The sequence below is a fragment of the Melanerpes formicivorus genome, unplaced genomic scaffold (assembly GCF_026170545.1).
Source record: "Melanerpes formicivorus ecotype bairdi unplaced genomic scaffold, bMelFor1.0.p_v2 SCAF_142, whole genome shotgun sequence".
NCBI lineage: Eukaryota > Metazoa > Chordata > Aves > Piciformes > Picidae > Melanerpes > Melanerpes formicivorus.
In genome coordinates, this window is record NW_027142494.1 from 87,501 (window position 1) to 95,000 (window position 7,500).

Sequence of the window (7,500 nt, forward strand, 5' to 3'; positions counted from 1 at the left end):
GGTCGCAGAAATCACGCCGGCTTGTACGATGACGTAGGCGGAGGCAGAGCGCAACAGCGACCCCTTGGCGACAAGCGCGATCTCCGCGGAGAGCACGTCTACTCGCCGAGGGAGAGCACGTCTACTCGCCGAGGGAGAGCACGTCTACTCGCCGAGGGAGAGCACGTCTACTCGCCGAGGGAGAGCACGTCTACTCGCCGAGGGAGAGCACGTCTACTCGCCCAGGGAGAGCACGTCTACTCGCCCAGGGAGAGCACGTCTACTCGCCCAGGGAGAGCACGTCTACTCGCCCAGGGAGAGCACGTCTACTCGCCGAGGGAGAGCACGTCTACTCGCCGAGGGAGAGCACGTCTACTCGCCCAGGGAGAGCACGTCTACTCGCCCAGGGAGAGCACGTCTACTCGCCCAGGGAGAGCACGTTACTCGCCCAGGGAGAGCACGTCTACTCGCCCAGGGAGAGCACGTCTACTCGCCCAGGGAGAGCACGTCTACTCGCCCAGGGAGAGCACGTCTACCTCCCGCCTGAGGGAGAGCACGGGGGGGGGGGGGACAAAGACAGGCGGCAGCAGCTTCGGTGAACGTCACCCGGGAGGCGACCGGGGCTGTCCCGGGGCAGTCCCGGGAAGCCGGCGTCCGACACAGGGAACCGTCAGCTGCCGGACCGGGGCGAATCCCCGCGGCCACGGCAGGGGTGGGGGCTCGAAGACAGCCGGCAGCCGCTTCGGTGAACGTCACCCGGGAGGAGACTGGGGCCCTCCCGGGACCGTCCCGGGAAGACGACGTTCGGCACGAGATCCCGGCCGCGGCCGGACCGGCTCGAAGCCTCGCGGTCCCGGCAGCAGCCGGAGCCGCTCGCCGTTCGGGCTCCCGGCACCCTACAGATCCGGCGACTCGTTCGCGGGCGGCGGGGGGAGGCAGTGGAGGGGGTGCGGGCAGAAGCGGCCGCGGAGGCGGAGGGGGGGGGGGGGGGCTCGAAGACAGCCGGCAGCCGCTTCGGTGAACGTCACCCAGGAGGCGATCGGGGCCGTCCCGGGGCCGTCCCGGGATGCCGGCTTCCGGCACGGGGTCCCGGCCGCGGCCGGACCGGCTCGTATCCCCGCGGCTCCGGCAGGGGGGGGGGGGGCTCGAAGACTGGCGGCAGCCGCTCCGCTGAACGTCACCCGGCCGGCGACCGGGGCCGTCCCGGGGCCGTCCCGGGATGCCGGCTTCCGGCACGGGGTCCCGGCCGCGGCCGGACCGGCTCGAATCCCCGCGGTCCCGGCAGCAGCCGGAGCCGCTCGCCGTTCGGGCTCCCGGCACCCTACGGATCCGCCGACTCGTTCGCCGGCGGCGGGGGGAGGCAGTGGAGGGGGTGCGGGCAGAAGCGGCAGCGGAGGCGGAGGGGGGGGGGGGCTCGAAGACAGCCGGCAGCCGCTTCGGTGAACGTCACCCGGCCGGCGACCGGGGCCGTCCCGGGGCTGTCCGGGGATGCCGGCTTCCGGCACGGGGTCCCGGCCGCGGCCGGACCGGCTCGAATCCCCGCGGTCCCGACAGCAGCCGGAGCCGCTCGCCGTTCGGGCTCCCGGCACCCTACAGATCCGGCGACTCGTTCGCGGGCGGCGGGGGGAGGCAGTGGAGGGGGTGCGGGCAGAAGCGGCCGCGGAGGCGGAGGGGGGGGGGGGGGCTCGAAGACAGCCGGCAGCCGCTTCGGTGAACGTCACCCAGGAGGCGATCGGGGCCGTCCCGGGGCCGTCCCGGGATGCCGGCTTCCGGCACGGGGGTCCCGGCCGCGGCCGGACCGGCTCGTATCCCCGCGGCTCCGGCAGGGGGGGGGGGGGCTCGAAGACAGCCGGCAGCCGCTTCGGAGAACGTCACCCGGCCGGCGACCGCGGCCGTTCCGGGGCCGTCCCGGGAAGCCTGCGACAGGCACGGGGTCCCGGCCTCGGCCGGACCCGCACTGGGTGCCGCCGCCTCGGGCTCTCGGGACGGTATGGATCCGCCGACTCGTTCGCCGGCGGCGGGGGGAGGCAGTGGAGGGGGTGCGGGGAGAAGCGGCAGCGGAGGCGGAGGGGGGGGGGGGCTCGAAGACAGCCGGCAGCCGCTTCGGTGAACGTCACCCGGGAGGAGACTGGGGCCCTCCCGGGACCGTCCCGGGAAGACGACGTTCGGCACGAGATCCCGGCCGCGGCCGGACCGGCTCGAAGCCTCGCGGTCCCGGCAGCAGCCGGAGCCGCTCGCCGCCTCGGGCTCCCGGCCCCCTACAGATCCGGCGACTCGTTCGCGGGCGGCGGGGGGAGGCAGTGGAGGGGGTGCGGGGAGAAGCGGCAGCGGAGGCGGAGGGGGGGGGGGCTCGAAGACAGCCGGCAGCCGCTTCGGTGAACGTCACCCAGGAGGCGATCGGGGCCGTCCCGGGGCCGTCCCGGGATGCCGGCTTCCGGCACGGGGTCCCGGCCGCGGCCGGACCGGCTCGTATCCCCGCGGCTCCGGCGGGGGGGGGGGGGGCTCGAAGACAGCCGGCAGCCGCTTCGGAGAACGTCACCCGGCCGGCGACCGCGGCCGTTCCGGGGCCGTCCCGGGAAGCCTGCGACAGGCACGGGGTCCCGGCCTCGGCCGGACCCGCACTGGGTGCCGCCGCCTCGGGCTCTCGGGACGGTATGGATCCGCCGACTCGTTCGCCGGCGGCGGGGGGAGGCAGTGGAGGGGGTGCGGGGAGAAGCGGCCGCGGAGGCGGAGGGGGGGGGGGGGCTCGAAGACAGCCGGCAGCCGCTTCGGTGAACGTCACCCGGGAGGCGACCGGGACCGGCCCGGGAAGCCATCGTCCGGCCCGGGATCCCGGCCGCGGCCGGACCGGCTCGAAGCCCCGCGGCCCCGGCACGGGGGAGGCCCAAAGACTGGCGGCAGCCGCTTCGCTGAACGTCACCCGGCCGGCGACCGGGGCCGTCCCGGGGCCGTCCCGGGATGCCGGCTTCCGGCACGGGGTCCCGGCCGCGGCCGGACCGGCTCGAATCCCCGCGGTCCCGGCAGCAGCCGGAGCCGCTCGCCGTTCGGGCTCCCGGCACCCTACGGATCCGCCGACTCGTTCGCGGGCGGCGGGGGGAGGCAGTGGAGGGGGTGCGGGCAGAAGCGGCCGCGGAGGCGGAGGGGGGGGGGGGGCTCGAAGACAGCCGTCAGCCGCTTCGGTGAACGTCACCCGGGAGGCGACCGGGACCGGCCCGGGAAGCCATCGTCCGGCCCCGGATCCCGGCCGCGGCCGGACCGGCTCGAAGCCCCGCGGCCCCGGCACGGGGGAGGCCCAAAGACTGGCGGCAGCCGCTTCGCTGAACGTCACCCGGCCGGCGACCGGGGCCGTCCCGGGGCCGTCCCGGGATGCCGGCTTCCGGCACGGGGTCCCGGCCGCGGCCGGACCGGCTCGAATCCCCGCGGTCCCGGCAGCAGCCGGAGCCGCTCGCCGTTCGGGCTCCCGGCACCCTACGGATCCGGCGACTCGTTCGCCGGCGGCGGGGGGAGGCAGTGGAGGCGGTGCGGGGAGAAGCGGCAGCGGAGGCGGAGGGGGGGCGGGGGGGACGATAGTGGCGGGGGGCGGGGGGTGCTCGAAGGCAGCCGGCAGCCGGTTCGGTGAACATTCGCCGGGGCGGGGGGGCGACCTGTCCGTGCCCGGGGCAGCCCCGGGAAGCCGGCAGCCAGCACGGGGGTCCCGGCAGCACCTGTTCCCTGCCCTGGGACTTGCCGTGCCCGGCGGCCGGTTGCCGGGTGGGGGGAGCGATGAGAGGCGGGGCGCAGCGGCCGGGGCAGCGCCGGGCCGCAGCGGGGGGCTGGGCGGGTGGGGTAGGCGTCGAGCGGCAAGCCCTCGGCTGCAGCGAATGTTCGGCGGTGCGGGGCGGGGGGGGACGGGACGACACGTTGGGGGCGCCGAGTCCGAGCCACCCCCGGCCCCAGGGGCGGCCGGAGGGGGAGGCCGGTGCCTGGCCCTGGGAGCTGCTGGGCGCCGGATGGCCGAGGGTGCGTCAGAAGCCGCCCGAGCGGTCGAGCAGGTCCTCCAGAAAGGCCTAGGGTGGCTTCGAGGGCCCCGGGAGCAGTCGAGGGAGGCCTCCAGGCAGGTCTGGAGTGGATGGGAGGCCTTCCAAAGCAGACAAGGGAGGCTGCCAGCGGGGCCTAGGCTGGCACTGCAGCCTGTAAATGGTTGGGGGGGGGGGCCTCTGGTGCGGCCTGGAGTCTCTGGGTGGCGTCCAGAGAGGTGCAAAAGATCCTCTGGTGCGGCCTGTGGTGGCGGAGAAGCCTGCAGAGCGTGCGGGGGAGGCTTCTGGTGCGGCCTGGGGTGGGTCGGAAGCCTGCAGAGCGTGCGGGGGAGGCTTCTGTTGGGGCCTGGGGTGGGTCAGAAGCCTACAGAGCGTGCGGGGGAGGCTTCTGGTGCGGCCTGGGGTGGGTCGGAAGCCTGCAGAGCGTGCGGGAGAGGCTTCTGTTGGGGCCTGGGGTGGCTGAGAAGCCTGCAGAGCGTGCGGGAGAGGCTTCTGCTGCGGCCTGGGGTGGCTGAGAAGCCTGCAGAGCGTGCGGGAGAGGCTTCTGCTGCGGCCTGGGGTGGCTGAGAAGCCTGCAGAGCGTGCGGGAGAGGCTTCTGGTGCGGCCTGGGGTGGCTGAGAAGCCTGCAGAGCGTGCGGGAGAGGCTTCTGCTGCGGCCTGGGGTGGCTGAGAAGCCTGCAGAGCGTGCGGGAGAGGCTTCTGCTGCGGCCTGGGGTGGCTGAGAAGCCTGCAGAGCGTGCGGGAGAGGCTTCTGCTGCGGCCTGGGGTGGCTGAGAAGCCTGCAGGGCGTGCGGGAGAGGCTTCTGCTGCGGCCTGGGGTGGGTGGGAAGCCTGCAGAGCGTGCGGGGGAGGCTTCTGGTGCGGCCTGGGGTGGCTGAGAAGCCTGCAGAGCGTGCGGGGGAGGCTTCTGGTGCGGCCTGGGGTGGCTGAGAAGCCTGCAGAGCGTGCGGGAGAGGCTTCTGGTGCGGCCTGGGGTGGCTGAGAAGCCTGCAGAGCGTGCGGGGGAGGCTTCTGGTGCGGCCTGGGGTGGCTGAGAAGCCTGCAGAGCGTGCGGGAGAGGCTTCTGCTGCGGCCTGGGGTGGCTGAGAAGCCTGCAGAGCGTGCGGGGGAGGCTTCTGGTGCGGCCTGGGGTGGCTGAGAAGCCTGCAGAGCGTGCGGGAGAGGCTTCTGGTGCGGCCTGGGGTGGCTGAGAAGCCTGCAGAGCGTGCGGGAGAGGCTTCTGCTGCGGCCTGGGGTGGCTGAGAAGCCTGCAGAGCGTGCGGGGGAGGCTTCTGGTGCGGCCTGGGGTGGGTCGGAAGCCTGCAGAGCATGCGGGGGAGGCTTCTGCTGCGGCCTGGGGTGGCTGAGAAGCCTGCAGAGCGTGCGGGGGAGGCTTCTGGTGCGGCCTGGGGTGGCTGAGAAGCCTGCAGAGCGTGCGGGAGAGGCTTCTGGTGCGGCCTGGGGTGGCTGAGAAGCCTGCAGTGCGTGCGGGGGAGGCTTCTGCTGCGGCCTGGGGTGGCTGAGAAGCCTGCAGAGCGTGCGGGAGAGGCTTCTGCTGCGGCCTGGGGTGGGTCGGAAGCCTGCAGAGCGTGCGGGAGAGGCTTCTGCTGCGGCCAGGGGTGGGTCGGAAGCCTGCAGAGCTTGCGGGGGAGGCTTCTGGTGCGGCCTGGGGTGGGTCGGAAGCCTGCAGAGCATGCGGGGGAGGCTTCTGCTGCGGCCTGGGGTCTCTGGGTGGCCTCTAGAGAGGTGCAAAAGACCCTCTGGGTTGGGCTGGGGTGGCTCTTGGACCCCTGCCACACAGTGGAGAGAGGCCTCCGGCCCGCCACCTGTGTCCCTGTGTGCCTGAGTGCCTGTGTCCCTGTGTCCCTGTGTCCCTGTGTCCCTGAGTGCCTGAGTGCCTGTGTCCCTGTGTCCCTGTGTCCCTGTGTCCCTGAGTGCCTGAGTGCCTGTGTCCCTGTGTCCCTGTGTCCCTGAGTGCCTGAGTGCCTGAGTGCCTGTGTCCCTGTGTCCTTGTGTCCCTGTGTCCCTGTGTGCCTGAGTGCCTGTGTCCCTGTGTCCCTGTCTGTGTACCTGTGTGCGAGTGTCCGGCACGCCACCCAGCGGCGGCGGGCAAGCAGGTAGGCGGGTGGGCGGGCCGGCGAGGGCCAGTGTGAGTTTGGGGGGTGGGAGGGGAGGCGGCAGCTGGAAGCGTCAGAGGAGGGGGCGTGGCTCCGGCTGGCCCCGGGAGCAGGTTCCCGGGACCGGGACCGGCTGGACCCGGCGGGTGGTTGATCCCGGGGCGGGGGGCAGAGGCGGCGGGAAGCGGCAGCTGCGTGTGCGGCGGGGGGGGTGGAGGGCGAACCGCGGCGGGAAGCGGATGCTTCAGAGCAGGTTACGGGGGCGGGGACGGACGACACCACCTGTCCCCGCCCCGGGACGGGCTGGACCCGGCGCCCTGGACCCGGCGCCGTGTACCCGCCGCCGCCCCCGCCGCCGCCCCCCTCCGCCACCCCGGGACCCCGACGTTTTTTGGCGCCCGCGCCTTTTTTTGCTCCCCGCCTGCCCGCGCTGCCCCGGGCCCTCCCCCGGGGCGGGGCGGGAGGGAGGGACGGACGGACGGGTAGCCGGGGATCTCCGAGCGCGCGCCACCAGACCGAGGCGGGGTCCCGGCGGCGGCGGCGGCGGCGGCGGCGGCGGCGGCGGCAGCAAGCGACGGCGGGGGGGGCAGGCTAGGGAGAGAGGGGGAGCGGCATGCGGTAGGGCTGGGGGGTTTGTTTCGGGGGGGAGGGGTGGGGGGGGGTGGCAGCGGTCAGCGAGAGCGGGGAGAGGGGGAGCGGCATGCGGTAGGGCTGGGGTGTTTTTGGGGTGGGGGCGTTGGGGGGATTAGCGGGCGGGCGGGCAGCCGAGCCAAGCGGCAAGCCGGGGGGGCGGGCGAGGGCGGCTTTAGGGCCGGAGGAGCGGAGCGCAACCTCCCCCGTGCAGGCTCCAGCGTGGAGAGCAGCAAGTTTTTGGGGACGGGGGACGACGGACGGGAGGGGCAGCGGCGAGAGGCTAGCTGCGGCAAGGGGCACCGGCACGGCCGCCCTAACAGCGCCGCCTCGGTCGCAGGGGTTAGAGAGCAGCCGGGCAGCCCGGGAGGGAAGCGGCAGCCCGCGAAGGGGGGAAGGGGGGGCTCCGCGCAAACCGCTAACGGGAGCCGGGGGGTGTGGGGAGCTGGGGGTGGCAGCAGCGGCAAGAGGCAACGTCGGGAGGGGGGGCTCCGCGCAAACCGGTAACGGGGGCCGGGGGGTGTGGGGGGGGGCGGTGGCGGCCGCGGCAAGAGGCAACGGCAGGCGGGGGGGCTCCGCGCAAACCGGCTGCGGGGGGGGGGGGGCGGGGGTAGCGGCAAGAGGCAACGGCGGGAAGGGGGGGCTCCGCGCAAACCGCTAACGGGAGCCGGGGGGTGTGGGGAGCTGGGGGTGGCAGCAGCGGCAAGAGGCAACGTCGGGAGGGGGGGCTCCGCGCAAACCGGTAACGGGGGCCGGGGGGTGTGGGGGGGGGCGGTGG